This window comes from Ursus americanus, chromosome 7 (assembly GCF_024610735.1).
Source record: "Ursus americanus isolate L20-20 chromosome 7, mUrsAme1.1.p, whole genome shotgun sequence".
Lineage (NCBI taxonomy): Eukaryota > Metazoa > Chordata > Mammalia > Carnivora > Ursidae > Ursus > Ursus americanus.
The window spans coordinates 16,040,372-16,063,710 of record NC_142133.1 but is presented as its reverse complement, the minus strand read 5'-3'; the positions used below and the strand labels follow the sequence as shown (position 1 = coordinate 16,063,710).

General features: G+C 37.9%; 1 protein-coding gene across 12 annotated transcripts in view; it reads right to left on the bottom strand.

Annotated features, from left to right (window-relative positions):
* SOCS5 (suppressor of cytokine signaling 5) overlaps nucleotides 1-23,339 on the bottom strand; it is a 106,941-nt gene that overhangs the window by 56,571 nt on the left and 27,031 nt on the right. For 2 of the 12 annotated variants that reach the window (XR_015725166.1, XR_015725167.1), the window contains exon 4: nucleotides 12,168-12,801. The exons of 9 other annotated variants lie outside the window; for them this stretch is intronic. The gene's annotated coding sequence lies outside the window, so the exon portion shown is untranslated. Of the gene's footprint in view, nucleotides 1-1,024; nucleotides 12,135-12,167; nucleotides 12,802-23,339 lie in introns of those variants that run through there. One more of the 12 variants, XM_087863371.1, reaches the window with a different exon arrangement.

Genomic DNA, 23,339 nt, shown 5'->3' with positions numbered 1-23,339 from the left:
GGCACCACCTCAAGTATTACCAAGGGAAAATATGTTCTGTATTGCTGAAACATATCTGTATTCAACTGCTCCAAAGTTGAAATCAGGACATTTGTTTAACACATTAAAATTTAGTTCAAAAATCTTTAAGTAGTGATCTTTCCAATTTCATTTACCAACTGTGATATTCCACTCATCCGGCAATCTAAAGCTTACAGATCAATCACTTGTGAAAATTCAGTATCTTCCCTCCCTACTCTGTAATATATCGAATTTTTTCTGTGATTTTAAAGAAGCAGTTTGAGTAGAAAGGCAAATTAGGAGAAAAGAAAGAAAATATTTAGATTTAAATTTAAATGGAAAGGTGTCTTTCAGCTTCCCAATTCTTCACCCTGGAAGAGCCTGGAAATAATAGAGTAACAGAAGAAGCTATGATACTGAAGTAATTAACAAAATAAAAACGAAAAATAAGCAATTTGGCATCTTTATTTTTGCTCCTTAAAAAAAAAAATTCGAAAGCGGATTATTGCACTTTGCAAATAAATTATTTTATGACTCTAACACAGACCTCATTCAATAACCTAAAAGTCAACATTAGAAGAAATGGAAAAATGTAAACTTAAAATTCAGCTGGTTTTTTGTCACAACAGGACAGCAGAAACTTTTTAAAAAAGGTCTTTCTATTTTGCCATTTAATGAGTACGGCACTTTTTCCCCGGAATTTTTTGTTCATGTTTATTATTTGATCAAGTACTACTTCTCAGAGTTTAGAGTCAGTAATGGAAAACTGAGTCTTTTATCTTACAGCGATGAGAAGCATTAGAGGTGATCTTCCCATCACTGTGACTAATGCTCTTTGTGATAAATACTTGGATTTTCAAGACACCGACTAGGGTTAAGACAACAATAAAAAATAAACCTTATGTATCTTTGTTTTAGTTTCTTACGGAAAGGGCTCTTGGACTAATGATAATGCCAACATATTATGTCTATGAAATCATAAAATGATTATCTTTACCTAACTCATACATGTGTACAGACCCACCTTGGAGATACATTATAGGTTCGGTTCCAAACTGTGCAATAAGGTGAGTATTGAAATAAAGCAAGTCAAATGACTTTTCTGGCTTCCCAGTGCACAGAATAGTTCTGTTTACACCACACAGTAGTCTATTAAGTGTGCAACAGCAGAAGGTCTAAAAAACACAACGCACATACCTTATTAAAAAATGCTTTATTGCTAAAAAATGCTAACCAGTTTTCAGTAAGTTATAATCACCGATCACCATAACAAATATAATAATGAAAAAGCTTGAAATATTATAAGAATTACAAAAATAGGGCACAGCGACATGAAGTGGGCAAACGCTGTTGGAAAGACAGCACCGACAGACATGCTTGACAGAGGGCTGCCTCAGACTTCCAAACGAAAATACGCTGTATCTGTGAGGCGCGATAAAGGGAAGTGCAGTAAAACGAAGCATGGCTGTCGTCTCCAAGTACAAGGCTTGTAACAACAGTAGCACTGCCTGCCACTCCTCTCCATCTTTGATTCTACTCCCAGGGAATCAAGGAAAATAAGTCCAGTATCCCAGCAATTCCCAGTCTCCTGTCATGTGACTTGTTTTTATTTTGTGAGAAGTTGTAGCTGCTTCTCTTTATCCTTAGCCTGGGCCTTTTTTACATTCATGTGTCCTTTCCATGTCCTTCCAACTGCCCCCATCCCTCCCTCCTGAGAGTCCTTTTGTTAGACAGTAGACCTCTCAGATTCATCCTCTGATTGTACAGATTTTCTTTTCAATATTGCATTTCTTTTCCTTTTCTACTGTCTGGAAGATTTCTTGGTATCACTTCGCAACACTTCAACTGCAGTTAGAGTGTTTCCTATCACAGCTGTAATTCCTAACACTGTTTTCTTATTCTTTGAATGTTCTTTTTAATAACATCCTATTCTGGTTTCTTGGATGAATATCACATTTCTCAGAGGATACAAATTTTTCACGTTTTCTTTTTTTTTTTAATTTTAAATATTTTTTATGTTTCTTCCTTTTTTTCTCCTTAAATCTTTAGGTCTCTTGTTTTTTTATTTTAAAGGCTTTCCACAAGGGTCTGATGAGCCCCAGCTGTCCATCACAGCTGATGTGGCCACTACCATGCTGATCAGAAGCTCTGTGTGCATGGTGGTGCAGGCGGTTGGTAAGGTACTTGTCAACTGGCTGGCTTTCCCACAAGGTGATGAGAGGCAGTGAGGTGCTTTTTTATTAGGAAATCCATGAAAGTCAGGATCTGTAAGTCTTGACTCCTCGGTGTTTTTTTTTTTTTTTAATTTTATTTATTTATTCATGAGAGACAGAGAGAGAGAGGCAGAGGCAAAGGGAGAAGCAGGCTCCCCACTATGCAGGGAGAACCCTGGGATCATGACTTGAGCCCAAGGCAGACTCTTAACTGACTGAGCCACCCAGGTGCCCCTCTCCTGGCTGTTTATCCCAGAGAGAAATATTCCCATTTCCATGACTGCCATGTTCTGAGAACAGGGCAAGGGGAATGGCAGGGTTTTAAACACAACATTTCAGACTTTTGCTTAGTTTCTACTTTTCAAAAGGTGTCCTTATTTTCAAAAGATACCCCACTTCAAGCTCTGATTGACCCTCTTAGATAAATTTCTCCAAGCTCTAACCTCTAGTTGTTTTTTTTTTTTTTTTAAGATTTTATTTATTTGACAGAGAGACAGCCAGCGAGAGAGGGAACACAAGCAGGGGGAGTGGGAGAGGAAGAAGCAGGCTCCCAGCGGAGGAGCCCGATATGGGACTCGATCCCGGAACGCCGGGATCACGCCCTGAGCCGAAGGCAGATGCTTAACGACTGCGCTACCCAGGTGCCCCAAACCTCTAGTTAGTTTTATCCAAGGTCAAAGAGCAACAGTCTCCTGAGCAATACAGACTTTCAACCATTCCAGTGTTTACCTTTATACTTCACCCTTACCTTCTGAACTGGCTCCTCTAATTTCGAGCCAGCAGTATAAACTGCTTTGCTTCTTCTTAACATCCACATTCGCAGGCATTTATATCATCTTCTCCATTCTGTTCATTTCTAGCTACTTGCTTCTACCAAAAACTAGCTAACCAATCAGGCTTACTTCTTGTGGACTTTTCTTGTGGGTTTATGCCTCATACTTTTTTTATTCCTTTTAGTGGGGTTCCAGGAATGAGTACAGTTAAAATGCCAATGTTCAATCTGACATATTTAACTGGTAAGTCCCCTTTTCACTGTTAAAGAGAGCAAATGGTATACCATACAGAGAACCCCCTGCCCAGATGAGTGATTCTTTCCAAATGGAGAAATAGCAATTCCCCACCCCGGGGTGAGAGATCCACACAATAAACACTGGCTACATAATATAATCACCTGGAAAGCTTTTGAAACTACATGATACACAGGCCCCCTCCCAAGAGATTATCATTTCATTGGTCTGGAGATGGGCCTCGACACTGCTGGGTTTTTTAAATAAGCTCTCTGGGTGATTCTACAGTAGAGAAGGAAAACCACTGACCAAGGGTACTCCAGCCATGAGCTCCAATGGTAGCTCTGAAAGAGATAAGTAAAAAGGGCACTGCTCTGGGGCGGCTGGCAGGATGTGAGTAGTTCTAAATAAACTACCTACCAAATCTCAACACTATTTCTCTTGGCTTTATTTATGCCACGTACACAGAGGCCTGTGGAGTCTTAGGAAACTGTCTACAGCAGTGCCTCTTCAACCATCCAGAATGAAGAGAGGCAGGTTGTTCAATTTTGCAGACTGATTCTTTTGTAAGACAAGAACAAATTATTAGGAAAAATGAAATGTAAAAAAAGACATATGAAATACAAGTGCCAATTTTCTTATTAGATTGAATAGACATAAAAGAGCTACCAAATAGCTATAAAATATTTTAAATGCTTACTTTTAATTCCTATACTTCATTTGTCAGAGACTGGTAACAAACTGTACAAGTTCATGCCCCTTATTCTGAGTAGCTCCCATCTGGAGCATTCTGTCCAATACAAGTGGTCATTGAGCCCCTGAAATATGGCTTGTGCCACATACTGAAATGACTAATAGTTTGCATATAATTGGCTAAATATATTATTAAAATTAATTTCATCTGCTTTTTACTTTTTAAATGTGGCTACTGAAAGATTAAAAATTACATGTATGGTTCAAATTGTATTTCTACTGGACAGTACTGATGTAGAGCAGGGGTCAGCAAACCACAGCCCAAGTGGACAAATCTGTCTTATGGCCTGTTTCTGTATGGGCCCTAGCTAAGAATGATTTTCACATTTTTAAAGGGATAAAAAAACAAAACCAAGCAACTCACAGAGAACATTCAACAGAGACCACGTGTAGTCTGCAAAGCCTAAAATATTTTCTATCTGGTCTCTTCACAGAAAGTTTGCTGACCCTGGTCTAGGGTACATAAGATTACAAACAATACCACTGTAGATACCAGAAGAGCAACATTCAAGAAGTCCCAAAGTCTCTCTTCATGTTTATAAGATAAATTCTACAGCGATCTACAGATATTTCTTTGACAAGCAAATTATACCTGAAAGATGACTGCCCATTTTAGAGAGCAACCCAAATTAAACCACTTATCTTCCTTATACAGTTCTGTAGAAGTTGTATAAACAAGTGGGACCTGCAGAAAACACGTGTACGTGCCAGGTTACAGAAGGCAGTTTCTAACTCTGAACCTGTGGACCAGTTTCACAGAGCATGAAATTTTGTGTATTCTCCAGTCCTCATCTGGCGACTGTTGCCAGACTGCATCATGACAAAATATTCTAATTTTAAAGAAAGACTATTAGGCTTCCATATCCCTTGGGGATAGAAAGTGGACTTTTCTTGACATGGGGAATGCTGTGTGGGTGGCTGTAATACCGCAAAGAAGAAAACACTGATAGTGATTCATAAAAGAGCCCATGTGAGAAGAATCAGGAAGGCACTTCGACTATCTTAATATTTACAGTGTCAGTTTTGAGGTTCTTTGGTTTGGTTTGTTATTAAATTTTTGGAAATGTATTTAGCTGAAACCTTTTGAGACCTAACTTACAAGTCTATTACTTTAGGATTTTATATGAAGTCACGCAGGGCAAAAAAAGTGCTAAATTTCAAATGTACTGATTCTAGAATATGAGAGCATCATCCATTACAAGCTTTCACATTTCTACACCTGCAGAGCTATCCTTAAAACTATCCAAAGCAAATTTCTAAAAAGTCATTCCTTCCTCCAAAGACTATCATAATTTAAAACTGGTTTTATAACTGTTGTAAGTTGAAGAGTTTTTGTTGAAAAATGATACCTAACAGGATAAGCTATAAATCAAAATTATGGAAAATCAGAGGTCAAATTCCATTACTACAAAAATTTACATATGTAAAAAAATACGGACTATAGGCAATGGCCCTCTTCATGCCAAGTAGTATCTGTTACAAAATTTCCACAAAACAAAATAATTGAAATGGTTCCTGGGGTTCATTTCAATGGGACTTAATCCATACTTTATTAGAAATAGATTAAATTCAACAAGTTTTAAGACTATATGGCCTGCCACAGTGGTGAAAAGGAGTATAACCCAACCCACACCCCCCTCTCCCGCCGAGTCCATCTAGACTACTTAGTCATGGTAATACCTGCCCAGTGAAAAGTCTTTCAGTCACAGAGACACATGCACTGATTAAAGTATTTCTGTGCCAACTTCAGGTATGACAGGCAGTTTAGGAGATACAAGTTTTGATTGATATTTTGGTGGCACTTTCAATAATTTTTCGAAAGAGATAATACAATGTTTAATATTAAGAGTGAACCAGAAATCCAGGCATGCATAGCTGTCATAGCTATAGTCCCTTAAAGAATCTGAGAATCATTTGGGCTTTTTAAAATGTTAATTAAATCAATTAATTAACTTGGGGTGTGGGGGAGGGAGACAGAAGGGAGGGGAGGGGCAGAGGGACAGAGAGAATCTCAAGAAGGCTCCACATGTAGCTCGGAGCCCGACACGGAGCTTGATCTCACAACCCTGAGAACATGACCTGAGCTGAAATCAAGAGTTGAACACTTAATTGACTGAACCACCCAGGTGCCCCCAAAATGTTATTTTTTAACTGTACTTATACACTCTATTGTGACATGGTCTATATTATCTAACTGGATGCCTATTTACCCTTTATACTGCTATTTAATATTATGTTCAACTGTATAAAATCACTGTCTTGTGGGTAATAAATGGTCATATAATCCAACCTCATCTGGTTTATATTTTTACAACACACATAACATATTAATACAGTAGACCATGTACATGTGAACTCAAAAAATGTGAGGCCCTATGATCTACTAAACCCAGACATTCCTGTTCCCACGGTTGAGTTATACTTCTACTGAGTTAGTTATGTTAGCTGCCAAACAGTTCACGTTATTTATATTATCATAATTATGTGATTTGTTAATCAACCTAATGAAACGTGGAGGAGTATGAAGACTGAGTTGAATGACTCTGAAACAGCATACGTTAATAAAAACTAAAGTAAAATATGAGGAAAAAAAGGGGAGATACCATTGTTGAATTAGGTATAAGCAAGAAAATAGTAAAAAAAAAAAATTAGAATATTGCAAGGAATAGTACAAGGAATTCTAAAGTCAGAATGCATCATAAGAGTCTGAATTTTTGTTCTACTGAAAGAACCCAAAATGGAAATCTTAGATGATATATTGTGGGTATGGTTTCTACAAGGAAAGCAATATGGAACTGCAACTAGTGAACCTACTCTTAAAGAAAAGATCTTGCCTTCTTCATTAAAAAATCTGACAAACGAACAAGCAGTCTTTTTCTTGAAATTAGCGTAAAATATTTAAGGTTTATATCCCTTTTTATGTCTTCTTGCTTTACTAGACTTTGCAGACTACTGGTCTTGACTGAATCAGATAAGAGGTCTTCTTCATTAACCATTTAATTAAAATTTATAGTAGTGCCAGCAGGGTGTAGTACAAAGTCCTAAACGTACGGAGATATGACCTAGTTTAAGGGATGGTGAGCAAAGATGACCTCTCTCTGAGGAGGTGATATTTCAGAATTCTGTCCTGAAGGATGAATTAGGACTGTGTTCTACAGGCAGAGGAGACAGCATTTGCAAACGTCCCAAAGCAGGAGTGCGCATGGCCTGAATAATGGCTAAATGCGCAGAGACTAGCAAGTGAATGGAACAGTGCATAGGGGAGGCTAAAGAGGTAAGCTTTGGAATCCATGATCAGAGAACAGGACAGAATGTTAACGCTGCACTGAGGACTATTGCAGCGTATATGTAAGAGCTCAACTGGATAGTGAAAGTAAAGATGGATATGGAATGTTAAGAAGTCAAATCAACAGGATTAATGATTGACTGGAAATGGGGAATGAAGAAGAGACAGGTGTCAAAAAAAAAAAAAAAAACAAAAAACCCTCCCAAGTGTCTGGCTTGGGGAAATGCTATTTCAGAAACAGGAAACACAACAGACAGAGCAGTCTGCAAAGTGAGGGACTGGAGAGAGTAATTATTTCAGCTTAGGAAACGCTGCAGTTGAGACTATCATTGAGATATCTAAGTGAAGCCTCATTGGTCCATCAGTGTAGATTCATATAATGGATTACTATATAGTAGATATGATCAACTACAGCTGTTTGCATCTATATGTGAATCTCAAAAACAAAATGCTTAGAGAAAGAAATGATACAGACGATACCTACATTATGAATCAATTTACCTTTAAAAAAAAAAGAATTTTATTTATTTTCGAGAAAGAGAGCACGAGCAGGGGGAGAGGCAGAGGAGGAGAGAGAGAAGCAGACCCCCTCACTGAGCAGGAAGCCCCATGCGGGGCTCGATTCCATGACCCTGAGATCATGACCTGAATGGAGTCAGATGCTTAACTGACTGAGCCACCCAGGCACCCCTGAATCAATTTACCTTTTAATCAGGCAAACCCCTGTATTTAGGCATACATGGATATATAATTAAAATTTGGGTGTTATATGCAAACAATGAAGCATGGAACACTGTATCAAAAACTAATGAAGTACTGCATGGTAACCAAGATAACATAATTTAAAAAAAGACAAAAAAATGTAAAAACCAAGGAAATGGCTTCCTATTGAGGGGAAGGATACAGAATTAGGAAGAGGCACTCGGGAAGCTTCTAAAACACTGAGGGTGTAGTGCACCTGGCTGCCTCAGTAGGTAGAGCATGCAACTCTTGATCTCAGGGTCGTGAGTTCAAAATCCTGTGTTGGGCATGGAGCCTACTTAAAAAAAAAGAATAAATAAAAATAAAAAAATAAAACACTAGTAATTTTCTATTTCTAGCCTGGGTGATGGGTACATGGCTTTACCTATTAACTGTTCTTTAGACTACACTTACATTTTATTCATTCTTTCCTGTGCATGATACATTGCATAATAAGAAAAATCTAAATTATGCTGGCTACATTTTGACCACAATGGGAATTAATAACCAAAAGTAAACAAAACAACCACTAGGAAAATATAAAGCTTGTAACTCTTAAGTAAAAGAGGGATCCAAAATTGAAAAGTATAGGCCATTTAGAAAACAGCACATTCATATATTGGGGATTTTTTTCTGCATGTCAATTTGGTGATATTTATCAAAATGCTCTTAATTTGGCAATTACATATTCTAGACTAGATGGCTACCCCAAAGCAGGCAAAGTTAAAACAACAACAATAACAACAACACGAAAACCCAACAACAGAACAAAATTTTAAACAGATTTCTCCAATGTAGTACAGGGGTCAGCAATCTTTTTCAGAGAAGGGACATATAACAAGTTAAGTGTTTTAGGCTTTCCAGGCCATTTGTTCTCTATGGCAACTACTGAACTCTGCCATTATGGCCTGAACACACAGCCACAGAAAATAAGTACACGAGTAAGTATGACTGCTTGTCAATAAAACTTTATTTGTGGTTAGTGAAATTCAAATTTCATGCAATTTTCACTTGTTACAAAATTTCTTTCTTCTGATTTTTTTTTTCAATCATTTAAAAATGTAAAATTCATCCTTACCTCATGGGCTGTACAAAAACAAGTGGCAAGCCAGATCTGGCCCCTAGGTCATTGTTTGCCAACTTCTGATACAATACATTGTAACACTTTTGATATTATATTTACTAAACTAATAGTCATTCATTCCATGGAACAATTTAGGGAAACAACAATCTAAGAAGATCATCTTAAGTATGTAATGATAAAGGTATATGGATGGTTCCTAGAGAATTACAGTGAAAAAAGTACAAACTATTTCTTGTAAAAATGAAACATACATACAGAAGAATTAAAACACTACATAAACTACTGAAAAAAGTCTAACCTCACCTGAAGTTCCACCCCCCAGAGATAACCACTGTTACCTCTGTTAGTATGTGTTCTCTCTCTCTTGTTTTTTTAAGATTTTATTTATCTGAGAGACAGAGCAAAAGCGCACGAACAGTGGGGAAGGGCAGAGGGAGAGGGAGAATCAGACTCCCCACTGAGTAAGAGTCCGATGTGGGACTTGATCCCAGGGCCCTGGGATCATGACCTGAGCCAAATGCAGAAGACACTTAACGGACTGAGCCACCCAGGTGCCCTAGTATGTGTTTTCTTTTATGCAAGAAGCTGTACATAAGATTATTTTACAATTAAAAAAATATTCTCCGTGTTTGTGGCTATATCTCTTCTCATTTCTTCAAAAATGTATTTTTTAAAAATTAGCTATGTCAGAGATAGGATCAGACAAGTAAAAGAGAAAAATGTCTGGCAGCTACGTTTTTTAAACTGACAAATCCAAGAGTCTTTGAAGTAAGCAATAAAACAAACATTAAAAAAACACCCATACACACCAAAACCAACAACAGGCAAACATCTAGAAAGCTGAAAATAATAATAATGATGATGACACTGACGGCTGAGGATACGATTTCCATTATTGAATGCTAACCACGTGCTGGGCACTGATACAAAAATTTTACTTCTCCCGACAACCCCGTGAGTAAATATGCTCTCAATTTTATAGATGTAGAAATTAATACAACTGACAGATTAGTAATATCCTGGAGGTGGAGTTCCTTCCATTATTATCAGACTGTTCAGGTTTTCTCTCTCTTGTGGAATACAGCTTACAACTGTGTACTAATAGCTTTAAGTCCAAGAAGTGTCATTACAAAGCTCTTTTAAAACCTCAAGGAATACATCATTTCTATATTTTTATAACTATTATAGAGCAAGAAAAGGATGGAACTGATACTAAAAGTTGACAAAGCTAGCACATACATACTCAAAAGAAAATTACTAGCTGTTCCATTTCAGTTGTAACGAGTGAAACAATACTCTGACCAAAAGAATGTACAGTAAAAGCCATATTCACCTGCTTGCTGTGAAATGTTCTGCTGTCTATCCTATGCCTATCTACTATGAGAGTCCTAACCCTTTGTGTAGGCTTGTATGCTACTCCGAAATGTTCTGACATTATTAAAACTAATGGATCTAGGTAAATAAGTTCTAGTTCTTAATGAGAATATTAGTAAAGGTCAGTTAAGAATGTGTTTGGGGGCACCTGGGTGGCTTAGTCGGTGAAGCATCTGCCTTCAGCTTTGGTCATGATCCCAGGGGCTCTGGGATTGAGTCCCACGTGGGGCTCCCTGCTCAGCAGGGAGCCTGCTCCTTCCTCTCCCTCTGCCCTTCCCCCCACCTTGGGTTCTCTCTATCTCAAATAAATGGATAAACAAAATCTTAAAAAAAAAAAAAAGAATGTGTTTGAAACCACATGTCTAATTTCAAGGGATGAAGCTTAAGAAGTTCTTATACTTTTTTCTGCATATTAAGAGAAATACAATAGTTCATTTAAAAAAAGAAAAAGGGGACATCAAATTAAGAACCCAGTCACAGCGTTAGACTGCATCATTACCTTCCCCCAAAAGATAATTTAAGGGCTATTTCTACTAACAAGAAACTAGTAAATAAAATTTGCATCTCTGTTTCTCAAATTTTACTCACACAATTCTAACTTCCAGGGTAGGAGGGCACTCCAGGCTGTCAAAATCGATTCTTAAACCAAACCACTTGCAGAGACACTGCCTGCCTTTTGCTTCCACTGGCAAGGGCACAGGCATGAGATAGTCTAAGGGGGAATGGGGGAGGACAGGAGGTTCCTTTCCACCTTTACCACTTCACAACGCTGTGAACTTGGACGTATTCATATTTGGATGAATTTCTGAACCAAATTTCCCTCTTGGTAAGACGAGGATAACAACACCCACCTCTTGGGTTGGACATGAGGATTCGAAACTGCATCTATTAAAGCCTTTGGCATAGGACACACTCAAAAGACAGGAGGCTTCAAAAATGTTACCAGTAGTATCTAGCAAAAGCTTTAGCTGTTCTTTCTTTTAAAAAATAATTATCCCATTCAGTTCTGGGTCATGACAAAATGTCAGTATCTTCTGATGTGTAATATCTGTCAGAATGCAAATTCTATTAACCATTTAAACTTCTGTATGATTTCCTAGGAAACACTACAGGGATTTCAATGTTCCGTAGCAGCTGAAGCTGAAGTTCATCTACAGCCTCAACGAAGCATAGTTAATCTGTATAGTGCTGGGCAAGGCCCAGGAACACAGGCCTCATTCTTTTTTTTTTTTTTTTTTGCTCCAAAATTCCTTTTTAGTCTACAAAGAATGCCACAATTTAAATTTTACCATATAGATACTGTACACTAGAGAAGCATAAAATCCTAATAAGTTATACTTTATTTTCTATGGAGAAAGTATCTTATGTAATAAACTAACAAATATACCATTCACTGAAACGTTTCATATCTGGCTAGCATTATTGGCAGACTGTGGTGGAGCACAAGGAACATATGCTTTAGCTTCAGAGAGCCTGAAAATCAAATTCAAGCACTCTGCTAGCTGTGTGAAATCTAAGTCTCAGCATTTCCAGCTAAAAATAGGAACAATTACCTTCTCTTACAAGGGTTTCTAAGAGGATAACATGATATAAGGTAAGTACAGCCGAGTATATCATAGGGGCTCAAAAATGGTAGCTTCTGTTTTACAACTAATCCAAGGCAGGAGAAGGTACATGTTGGTGATAGTAGCAAAAAGCAAAGCTGTTTTTTATGTCTAGGGAGAGATGATTGGTGAGTTAGTCTTGCCTTTATCTCTCTCCTTTCAAGGCAAACCGGGCACCTTCCCTAAGCACTATAACCGTGTGTGATTAGCACTGCAAATGCCCCTCTACAGAAGGGCATCAACGCTGCTGCTCCGCAACGCCCTTAACGTCAAAAGGTAGCTACAGACAAAAACCGACAAAGCAAAACAACTCTCAGCTGAGGAACTGAGTGGAGCAAGAGACTACACCAGCTAGCCCTAACCCTGAAAAGTATCTCTGATCTGCGGAAGTGCTTAACAATGAGCTCAGTGTGATCCCGCTAATAATTTACAAAGAATATTAGTTACTAATGGTAAGTGAGCAATTGTAATCTGGGCCACTTCCTTCTCTAGGAGGGGCAACCGTTTTTACAAACCCTGCAGTTTAGTCTCATCAGAAATTAAAAGACTCTAAGGACTAAAATATGATTTTTTGGAAAACACACTTTACTTTTATCCTTTCATTTTTTTTAATCTAAAACCACTCAGAATACATTTATCCTCCTTGTATAAACTTAAAGGGCACTATTCTCTTCTATGCCAAATTTTAGGCCTGTAGAAAACGAAGGGTCTTCAAATAATTTGAGAGCTCGTAATGAATCTAAGAAAGAAAGAGAGAAAACAAACATAATGAGGATAGCCTCAGTGTTTTTGATCTAGATTCTCTACCAGCTTAAAAAAAAAAAAAGAAAATTTAAACATTTTGAAATTAGTCTATTTTTTAGAAAGGTATTTGGGAGGGGTCTTGGGATAAGTAAAGGCAAATGAGGATACCTTTTAACCATGTAAGAAAACTAACGTCAAAAGGAACATTTTGACCAAAATTATAGACTAGGAACTCCAAGTAATATACCCCAGTTTTGTGCTATGTTTTACCACGTGACATACAATTTTATCTTAAAAAATAGGACAATTAAAAAACCTTTAGCTCATTAACAGAATTGAAATAAAACCTCACCTATCAAGAGCTCAGAAATGAGTAAGCTGAAAAATGATAAAAAAAAATACTCATTTTAACATTTACTGATACCACATGTGGAAGACATCATAATAAAGTTCAAGTTCTCAGATAAGAATACTTAAAGCCCTTGCTCTACCCATATTTACTCTAAGCCAACCCACAGTTTAAACAAACAATATAGTCTCTGGACACCAAATGCACGGCAGCATAGAAACTGCAAGTTAGAAATGGGGCTGGGGTTCGAGAGAAGAGAGGTCCTGTGTGCCTGCATACTGACCAGACCAAGAGAAGACCAAAACCCTGAGAAAGCACAATACTCTAGGGTCACAAACTACAGGGATATATATTGTAAGACACAAAAAAGGGAAAAAATAGAGATATAAAATAAAGATTTAAAAGATATGAACAACTTTAAGCCAATAAATTAAAAAACTTAAAAGAAATGGCTAGATTTTTTGAAAAATATAAATTTCCTAAACTGACTCAAAGAGAAATTAAAAAATTAATAGCCCATAACTCTTAAAAACTTGGAATCTGTAATTAAAAATCTTTGCACAGGAAAGCACCAACCCAGGCAAGGATTCCAGGCAGAAGTCAGCCTGTCTAGCAACTGTGATTTCTAATCACTGGTGGCCAGAGCGAGAGCTCAGGGTCAAAGGAGAAGCAACGGCCAGCATAATAAAGCAAGAAGAAGAAATAAATGCATACTAATTGGAAAGGAAGAAGTAAAACTGTCCATTCTCAAAGGACCATGATTGCCCATATAGAAAACACTAAGGAATCTTAAAAGAGGAAGGAAGGAAGGAAGGAAGGAAGGAAGGAAGGAAGGAAGGAAGGAAGGAAGGAAGGAAGGAAGGAAGAAGGAAGGAAGGAAGGAAGGAAAAATGGAACACCCTAGAACTAACACACGTTCTCAGCAGGGTCACAGGACACAAGATCAATACACAAATCAAATCACAGATCTATATACTAACCACAAACACTGGAAACTGAAATTAAATGTCTTGCAACAAAGAAAATGACCTTAAAGGTCAAGAAAACAGACTGATTGATATTTCTGTGAAATAATTCCTTTAGCCAAAGTTCTAACTTCTATATGCTTCAAAAGGATGAGATGAAAATGGAAGGAGGAAATTATGCTGGACGTCCTGCCTGTGTATTTCCCCTAGGGAGCGGTGAACTAGAAGAATGAGGTCTACAGTCCAGCCCATAGCCGCACCAGGTCCATGCCTTCTATCTCCACTCCCCTCCCATGTTCAGGCTTCAGCATCATTTGCATGTCTGAGTTGTAACAGCTGCCGAGCATAGCCTACCTTCCTCCACTCACTGCCCTCTGGAACATCTTCCATAATATTGAACCCATGATTGCAAGCAGCTAAGAAAAAAGTCAAGGGACTCGATGCCTGGCTACTTCCTCCACGCTTTAAAAACTATGCACAAAAGGAGCAACAAAACAATGGTTCTCAGTATCATAACTTAGGAATATAACGGTAACTTACATACCTGAAATTATATCACTTGGAGAAAAAAGGTGACCAAATGGTTGCTTTTATGTGTATAAAGAATCTTTCTCTAAAAAAGGAGAATTCCTTAGAAACTCTTAGGGAAAAAAATTAATATTGCAAATAGTTAAAAATGTAAATAAACCACCAGAAGAGATTTGTGAGGAGTCTTTCATGGGCGATGTTAAGGAGGATAAGCAACCCTCTGTCTCTGGCCAGCCCAGGTAGTCTTTCCTCTACAAGCAATTGAACTAACCTCAAGGCGCTGTGATTTTTTTTTCTTTTTTTTAGTGTTAGAATGTAAAAAAAATAAGCATAGCATTCCACAAACAGAGTCACGTTATTTAAGACCTAGCAGTAGTACAGCAGTTACAGTTCTGACTCCTGGTCACACTACTGTCCAGTTAAAGTAGAACCCTAACATCCAACATACTGGGTTATCTAAATAGTCTCATACTCTACAGCTAAGTCGTGCTCCAGTCAGGTGCTGATTTAATACTCAGTTTAAATACGAGTCAGTGCCAGCTGCAAAAATACCTAATAAAAGGCATACTGTTCTGTCAATACAACACCCCCCTCCCCACACACAAGCCTGGTCTCCGCCTATAAAAACCTTCCTACACAGCTTAAGGAACGGTTACTTCCCACAAACATAGCTTAAAATGGGGGTTCTTTTTACAAATAGAGAAAAGTAAGCTTAAATAGTTTCAAAGATGAACCGAGCAGTTTAAAATAGGTAATTCTCATATTCTTTGATAACGAAGGAAAAACTACTTCATGAAAACTCAAAACTTTCTTAGACACTGTCAGATTTGAAATGGATTAAGATTTACTATTTACTTAAATAGTTCACATTGTAATTGTTTGAGGTATGGCAGGTAAAAATAGTCTGTTATTGCTTGCAAGTAATCCTGAAAACCCACTTATATGAGAGAATTCTCCACCTTGTCAAATAATAATAGACTCTAATTTCCCCAATAAAACGTCAAACTTGCCAGTTAAATACTTGGATCTATAGTAGATGAACCATTCCACAACTGCTATTTCCAACTGCTAATTGTAAATACACGTAAATCAAAATCTGATTTTTAGAAATCTTGATTATTATGTTAAGAGAGCTAGTTTAAGGAATATCTAACCATCCACAAAGATTTTCTATGCTCTGTGCCTGATCAAATTACTTCAGATACGTGGTCTGCATTACTCTGACTCCCTACAGATATACTTTACTGGAATGACAGCTTAATATTATGCCCTCAACTTTTATTAAGAATTTATAAAATGGAGCGCCTGACTGACTCAGTCAGAAGAGCGTGTGATTCTTGATCTTGGGGTTGTGAGTTTGAGCCCCACGATGGGTGTAGAGATTACTAAAAAAAATAAACTTAAAAAAAAATTTATAAATAAATGGCCTGTATTATTTCATGTTCTAAAAAATGGTATCATAGATATCATCTCTTACATAAAGACCCACACAAAAAACTCCTTTTTGGATTTACTGCCAAGATTTCTCTCTTTAAAAAAATCAATATGCTTCCTTTAAGCAGACATTGAAAAACATAAGTCATAGTGCTCCTCGTGTTTTCTGCTATTACCAACAGGAAACCCAAATGGAAGACCTTTGTTTATAAATCTGTGATAGACTTGGAGATCCCTGTCCCACTCCCTTATGTAAGTCTAGATCAAGTATCATTATACTAAATGTCCAAGTATAGGTTTATTGCTAATCATCTTTTTAAAAAAGATTTTATTTATTTATTTGACACAGAGAGAGACAGAGAGAGAGCACAAGCAGGGGGAGCAGCAGAGGGAGAGAGAGAGGGAGAAGGAGAAGCAGACTCCCTACTGAGCAGTGAGCCCGATGTGGGGCTTGATCCCAGGACTCAGGACCATGACCCAAGGTGAAGGCAGACGCTTAACCAACTGAGCCAACCAGGCACCCATGCTAAACATCTTTTTTTTTTTCTGTTTGGAAGTAGATAGGAATAAAAATACAGTTAACAAATTTTCTAAAACTTGAAAACTATACCTCTGGGTCTAAAATTTAGTAATCTCAAACGTTCCTGTAAGAGAAATGGGTAAGAATTTCAATGGATTGTAAAAATAGATAAGCCCACCATAAAAAAAAAGTAGTAAATAAAAGGAACCATATGACCTCTCAAAGAGGAGACGGGAAAGCCTATTTAAACAAAACGCTGAAGAAAGAAACCAAAAGGAAATAAAAAAAAAAATTAATGACATAAAACTTTAAACTCTGGATGTCAAAAAATATGCCATAAACAAAATTAAAGGACAAATGATATACTGTACCTTTAGACCAAAGTTTTCACAATTAGAAATGTATTCCAAGAAAATAGTCAGATAAGGACAGAGATTTATATATGAGATAGTCCTCATAGTATTATCTTAGTAAAAAACTGGCAATAACTGTATTTTTTAGTTAACAGAATTGTGATACTTTCATATGCTGAAATAACAGACATTAAAAACGATGTCTCTGGAATATTTAATATTCTGTAAATGTTCATGATATTAAATGAATATGGATATAAAACTACATCTAAATTGACCTCAACATACACATACACATATAAACATATTTAATAAAAAGATTATGGATAGGAGATACTACTGTGGTTATCATGGGTGGTTTTTGATTATTATAATTTCATTTTTTTCCTTTTTCTACATTTTCTAAAACATTACATTCAAATGTATTAATTTCCTAGTTGGAAAAAAGTGCTATTCAAAAAGGAAATAGATCTTGAAAAAGACCAATCTGATTTCATATTATAAACCCAAAATTATGTGTAAAATGTAGAAGAAATAAATAACGAAGTATTAAAAACTCACTTTTAAAGAAAAGGTAGGGTAAGAGTGAGGAAGGAAAAAGGCACACAAAGACACAGTGGGGTGAGAGGGGTGGGTGAACCAAATCAATGAAGAAAGGAATATAATACAGAGATCTCCACAAAGGCAGTCTGATTTTCTCAAACAGTAGTAGGGATCAGTAGTAAGTAACACTGGATTGGGAAATATAAAATACCCTTTCCAAAGGAGTACTGATAATAAGTAATGTGCATTTTTTTTTATATGAAGATACTATTTTTGGATAACCAACAGAAATAGATTATGTGATGCCATGTAAAGTACCACTTTTAGCACAGCTGAGCTTTGAAGCTGAGTTTCCAAAATGTAATCAAAAGACGGGAATAAGCAGTGGTAGGAAGGGTGCATATTCTGTTGCCATAAAAACATTTTCTAGTTGTTAATCAAAAAAGTAGCATTCTGCTATGAATTCACCTCTTTCCTTATGTATCAGTCTCTTCTGGTTGCAGAGTACTGACATTCACTCAGGCTGGCAAAAGGAGTTGGGCAAGGGTGGGGACAATGACTGGTTCTAAGCATGAATCTGAGGATAAGGGAAATCGGACTTCTCAAAGAAATCCAAGAACAAAATCAGTAACACAAGTTGAGTAGGCCTCAAAGACACCGGAACGGAGAATGTGGCCTGGTCCCAAGGTTGCCCTAGGGGACCGTGCACCGGGAGTTTGTGGGTCCTTGTTCTAGCACTCCTGCCATTGCTGTGATTCAGCAAGTCCCCGGGTACCAGGCTTCTGGTATTTGCTTTGCCTCCAGCCACCAGCTGGTCTCTGTGCTCCTATACTCTAATTTTTTTTAACCCCAAAGCTGTCACTTGGTCATACCTTTGGCTAATTCTTGGTGCATCACAGGTCCCTCCTATCTCCTCCTCTTGATTTTTCAAACTCTGCTCCCTTTCACTGCTTAACTGCAAAATCTGTGACTTTTTGTAAGTTCTGTGATCCACATCATCATGTGTATCCTTACGTAACCACCACTCCCGCTACTTGTCTATCCTGAGTATATGCAGACAGAAAATCAAAAGCAGCAAGAGCTAGATCTCTTTAACCGGCCAACGAGACCTGTGGGAACCCGGCTGGTTCTGCTTGTTCCTATCTGGCCAGTACTCTGTGCTAGTGCACCTGGTCGGCCAGTGGCTGACCTATGACCTATGACTGGCGCCTTTGATTTGACACCTGCACCGGTCCAAGCACCTACAGCCGAGTAAGCGAAGGTCGTTTATAATGTAAAGCATAGCTGCCTCAGTTTACTCCCTCTGCATATGTTCCCTTTAGACATGACTGGGGGAATAGCAGGAGCTGAAATTGCTCTATGACAACACATAATAATATGGAGATGTTTACTACTACTCCAGAATCCTACTCCAGAGTTTCATACATCATGTTCCCTGGAATATTTATATGCTACAAAATACTTAGAGGTATTCTACAGATAAGGTTGCAGTTAAATAAGGTAATGCCTAAGCCCTCTGAGAGAAGAGACCCTCATGGGCATTACTACCCAGACTTACTTGACAAGGCAACCTTATTAAGATTTCACAGACACTAGTAATCTGTGGATCAGTTTGGAAAATGCTGTCCTATAGCGCTGCAACTTTGCTCACAATCCAGGATCCACTACAACATTAGTTTCAAGAAAGCAGGGACTTTCCTTTGTGTCATGCTTGGTATGTATTAGATACTTAATATATGAATCTTTGTGAAAGTCATTAACATGGAGGCCGAAGAAAAAAGAGGAAATAGGAGGCTACGTAGGAAAAAAAAAATCAAGAGGATACCATAACTAGTAATGACAGACTAAGATTTTTCTGACAAACCCTCCTGCTGAAAACAATTAAAAATTCCTAGATACACACACACACACACACAAAAAAAAAACACAAAAAAACAAAAACATCTTAAAACAGAAAGTAGACAACATGGTGGGAAACTGCCAGACAAATTCTATGGTCAACTGGGACCCCAGAGAGGTAACAGGAGCCCCCCACTCCCGAAGACATTGGCCCTGAGGTCACTTGCAGATAGAACACAGCAAATTAGGGCACATGGATGGCTCAGTCAGTTAAGTTTCTGCCTTCAGCTCAGGTTATGATACTGGGGTCCTGGGATCGAGTACCTCATCGGGCTCCCTGATCATCAGGGAATCTGCTTTTCCCTCGGCCCCTCCCCCCCCCCCCTTGTGCTCACTCACTCTCTCTCTCAAATAAATAAGTAAAATCCAAAAAAAGAAACAACAACAACAACAAACATGCAAATTAGGTCTTTGGTTTCAATGGCCTCACTGAGGGGAACAAATGTCAATGCAAAAATTCCTCAAAAGATGGAGAGTACAAGGAACTCTTTCCCACATTCAACTGGGACCACAAAGACCACCTCAGGTAAAGGTAAACTGTAACAAAACCTAAGCTCTAATTCCACCCCCCAGGGGACTGTAGGGAAGGTTTTAGCCCAGAGAGAAGCAAGAGAAAAAAGGCCCGGTGGGTAGGATATCCAGGATATAGGTTCCTAACAAGTCTGTCCACCCCAGACAGGGGTTTGCATGGCATATTCATGTGGTGGAACAGAATGGGTACAACGGATTAGAGAAATAAAAATGTCATATATATAACACATGGACGAATGGCACAAGAATTAAGTCAGACAAAAAAAGACTACATATTGACATATATACATATGTCTGCATATATGTGTAGAAAAAGGCAAAAGTAAACGACATCATTTAGAGATGTACACATAGGCGGTAAACTTTAAAGAGAAAGAAAAAATGATTATCACCAAAGTAAGAATCTGGTAACTTGTGGGGATGGGATGGGGTAGAGACAGCTGGGGTTTGATTGGGGCACACAGCAGGCTTCTGGTATACTGGTAGTGTTCGGTTTCTTAATCTGGGTGGTGTGCTTTATAATTACTCATTAAACTGCACCTTTATATTTCATTCATTGTTCAATATATGTGTATGTTACATTTCACCATAAAAAGGGAAAATAAAGAGCAAAAAGGAAGCATACACAAGAGAAAACAAAGAAAGCAGAAAGCAATATTTGTTGCAGGCAACTAGCAAAGTGTTACCAACAATCACCTCAGGAATTTATTGTGAAACCCAAATAAGAGTCCTCCTCTATACTGATCATTTCCCTGATTGGATTACCTTTATCGGTACTATAACATACATTTTAAGACAATTTCTAATCTAATTATAAGAGAAACACTCCTTTGCCAAGTTTTTTCTGACTTGACTCCATATGGTTATATATGTTTTGCTATATACACAAAGAGCCATTCTGAGAGAGAAAGCCATAAACATTTGGCACAGCAGATCCAACAAAATGTTCCACTAAAGAAAAACATGAAACATTCAATTCCATACTGGCAGATTACTTCCAATGTTATGAAGTTAAACTACATGTTAAATGTTAATTCAATAACTTAAAATATTTAGAACATAACTCTCCTTGGTATATCTATTTATTCTAAGATGTTGTTCTTTATGAAAGAATCGAAGTTCTTGCCCCTGTTCTGCATTTCACTAGCCGTGTAAGCAATCTGGATTCCGCTTTCTTATTTAACAGTGTGGGAGAACTTCAGTTTCCCGGATGTAATTTATGAAAGTCATCTGCTGAACTAACTTAACTTAGTCCCTTTGGTTGAAATTAAGCTAATGGGAAAAAACTGTATTTGATTTTAAGAGTTTTTACATCTATGTAGAAGCTATGAGAACATATGCTCTTGCCTTTACAGTGATAGGTATTTCCAGGACTGATTCTTTCCTCCTCAAGCATAGCTGGCTGTGTGGGGAGCATACTTCAGGCCACACACTCCACCCACTTTTCAATCCTAATAGCTTAAGAAGTCTGTCTCAATTTGGCTATTCCCAATCATACCTCAGATTTACTGTATCTAAATTGACCTTAAGATTTCTCCCCAAATTGGGATATCAGTACCTGTTTTCTACAGAAAACATCCTTATATTTAATGGGGGTTTATATTAACCCTTATATTTAACATTACCCAACTCAACAGTTTCTTTTTCCAGAACGGCTCTCAGATTTCCCTTTTCTCTTTCACTGCCAGGAACCCTGTCCAGATTTCTACTATACTTTAGAGTTTGACAACACCTCAGTCTCTCTTCTCTTCCTAGATTCAGAACACTGCCAGACTCCTTTCCTTTCAGGAATAATCAGCAGTCACATGCAGCACCTCATACCTGATTTTCACTCACTGCCATCCATCATTAGGCCCCGTTTTACCCCCACTGAAGTCTCCTTCCTCTGAAACCGCTTCACTACCCTGTCCTTCACCATTCAATCCCATGTTTAATGTCTAAACCAAGCTCTAATTTCTCAAAAAGGGTTTACTGCTACCATCACAATGTGTTCTTTCCTGCTCAGATGATTGCAGGCAGGTTAATCTCGTCTCTACAATGGTACCATAAGATTTAAAAACAAGGACATCTTGTGCTGCTTCTTGTCACTCAAAACACTTACGGGAGGCATGGGAAGTAACAGCCAGATGTTTTTGGAAAAGACAGAAAGGTATCAGAACCAAGGTGCTCTGTTCTATTTTGGTGCTTGGGTCTTGGCTCAAGTAATTGAGGAAAATCAACCGCTGGCCTGTGAGTTGGCTAGTCAAGTCTGACTCACCATTTTGCCAAACTGACCCAATAATCAGCAGCAACAGGAAAGTGTGTGAGATTCTGTTTAAACCACTGGACATGTACTCTACTTACATTATTTGAAAGCTTGATCTGAGAATTTTAGTAAAAGAACTAGATTGCTAATTTGGACTATGTGCCCAGTGGAATAGAGGCCAAAACCCAGAATTTTCTAGACATCAGTCATACTATTGGCAATCAAATATCCAATCATTATTGTCACTAAACTAAATTTCCACCTACTAACAAAGGGGGTCAGGTGATAGGAATGGAGCTAATTTTCCTTAGTCTACCCACTCATTACCCTTTCCTCCTCAATGCTAGAGAATTTCATAAAAGCAAAACCACGAAGCTACAGCATAATTTATAATTTCTTTCTCATTGTCCAATGACAGTAAAATCTCCATATTTTATTTTAATTTGCGGGAGGAAGAGGGAAAGGGAAAGAGAATCTTAGGCAGGCTTCACACCCAACGCAGAGTCCAGTGTGGGACTCCATCTCACAATCCTGAGATCAGACCAGAGCTGCAATCAGAGTCGGACACTTAACCAACTGAGCCACTCAGGTGCGCCCCCCATATTTTATTTTTAAAATTAATTAATTTATTTTAAATAATCTCTACACTCAATGTTGGGCTCAAACTCATGACCCTGAGATCAAGAGTTGCATGCTTCTCTGACTGAGCCAGCCAGGTACCCCTAAAGTCTCCATATTTAAAAATGATACGGACTCACAAGTTATACTCTCACAAAAAAAGTGTAAGACAGCAACCCAAGCATCCATCAACAAATGAAAAGATAAATAAAAGGTGGTACATATAGATGAAATATATTCAGCCTTATAAAGAAATTCTGACACAGGTTTCAACATAGATGAACCTTGAAGACATTCTGCTAAGTGAAAGAAGCCAGTCACGATGGATGAATGTTAAATGACCCCACATATCTGAGGTTCCCAGAGGAGTCAACTTCACAGAGACAGCAAGCAGAAGGGTGGCTGCCAGGGCTGGACAGAGAGGAAAACATGGAGTCAGTGTTTCATGGGGACAGTTTCAGTTGGGGAAGATAGAGAAGTTTGGGTGACAGATGATGATGGCTGCACGACAATGTGGATGTACTTAGTGCTACAGAATTGTGTATCTA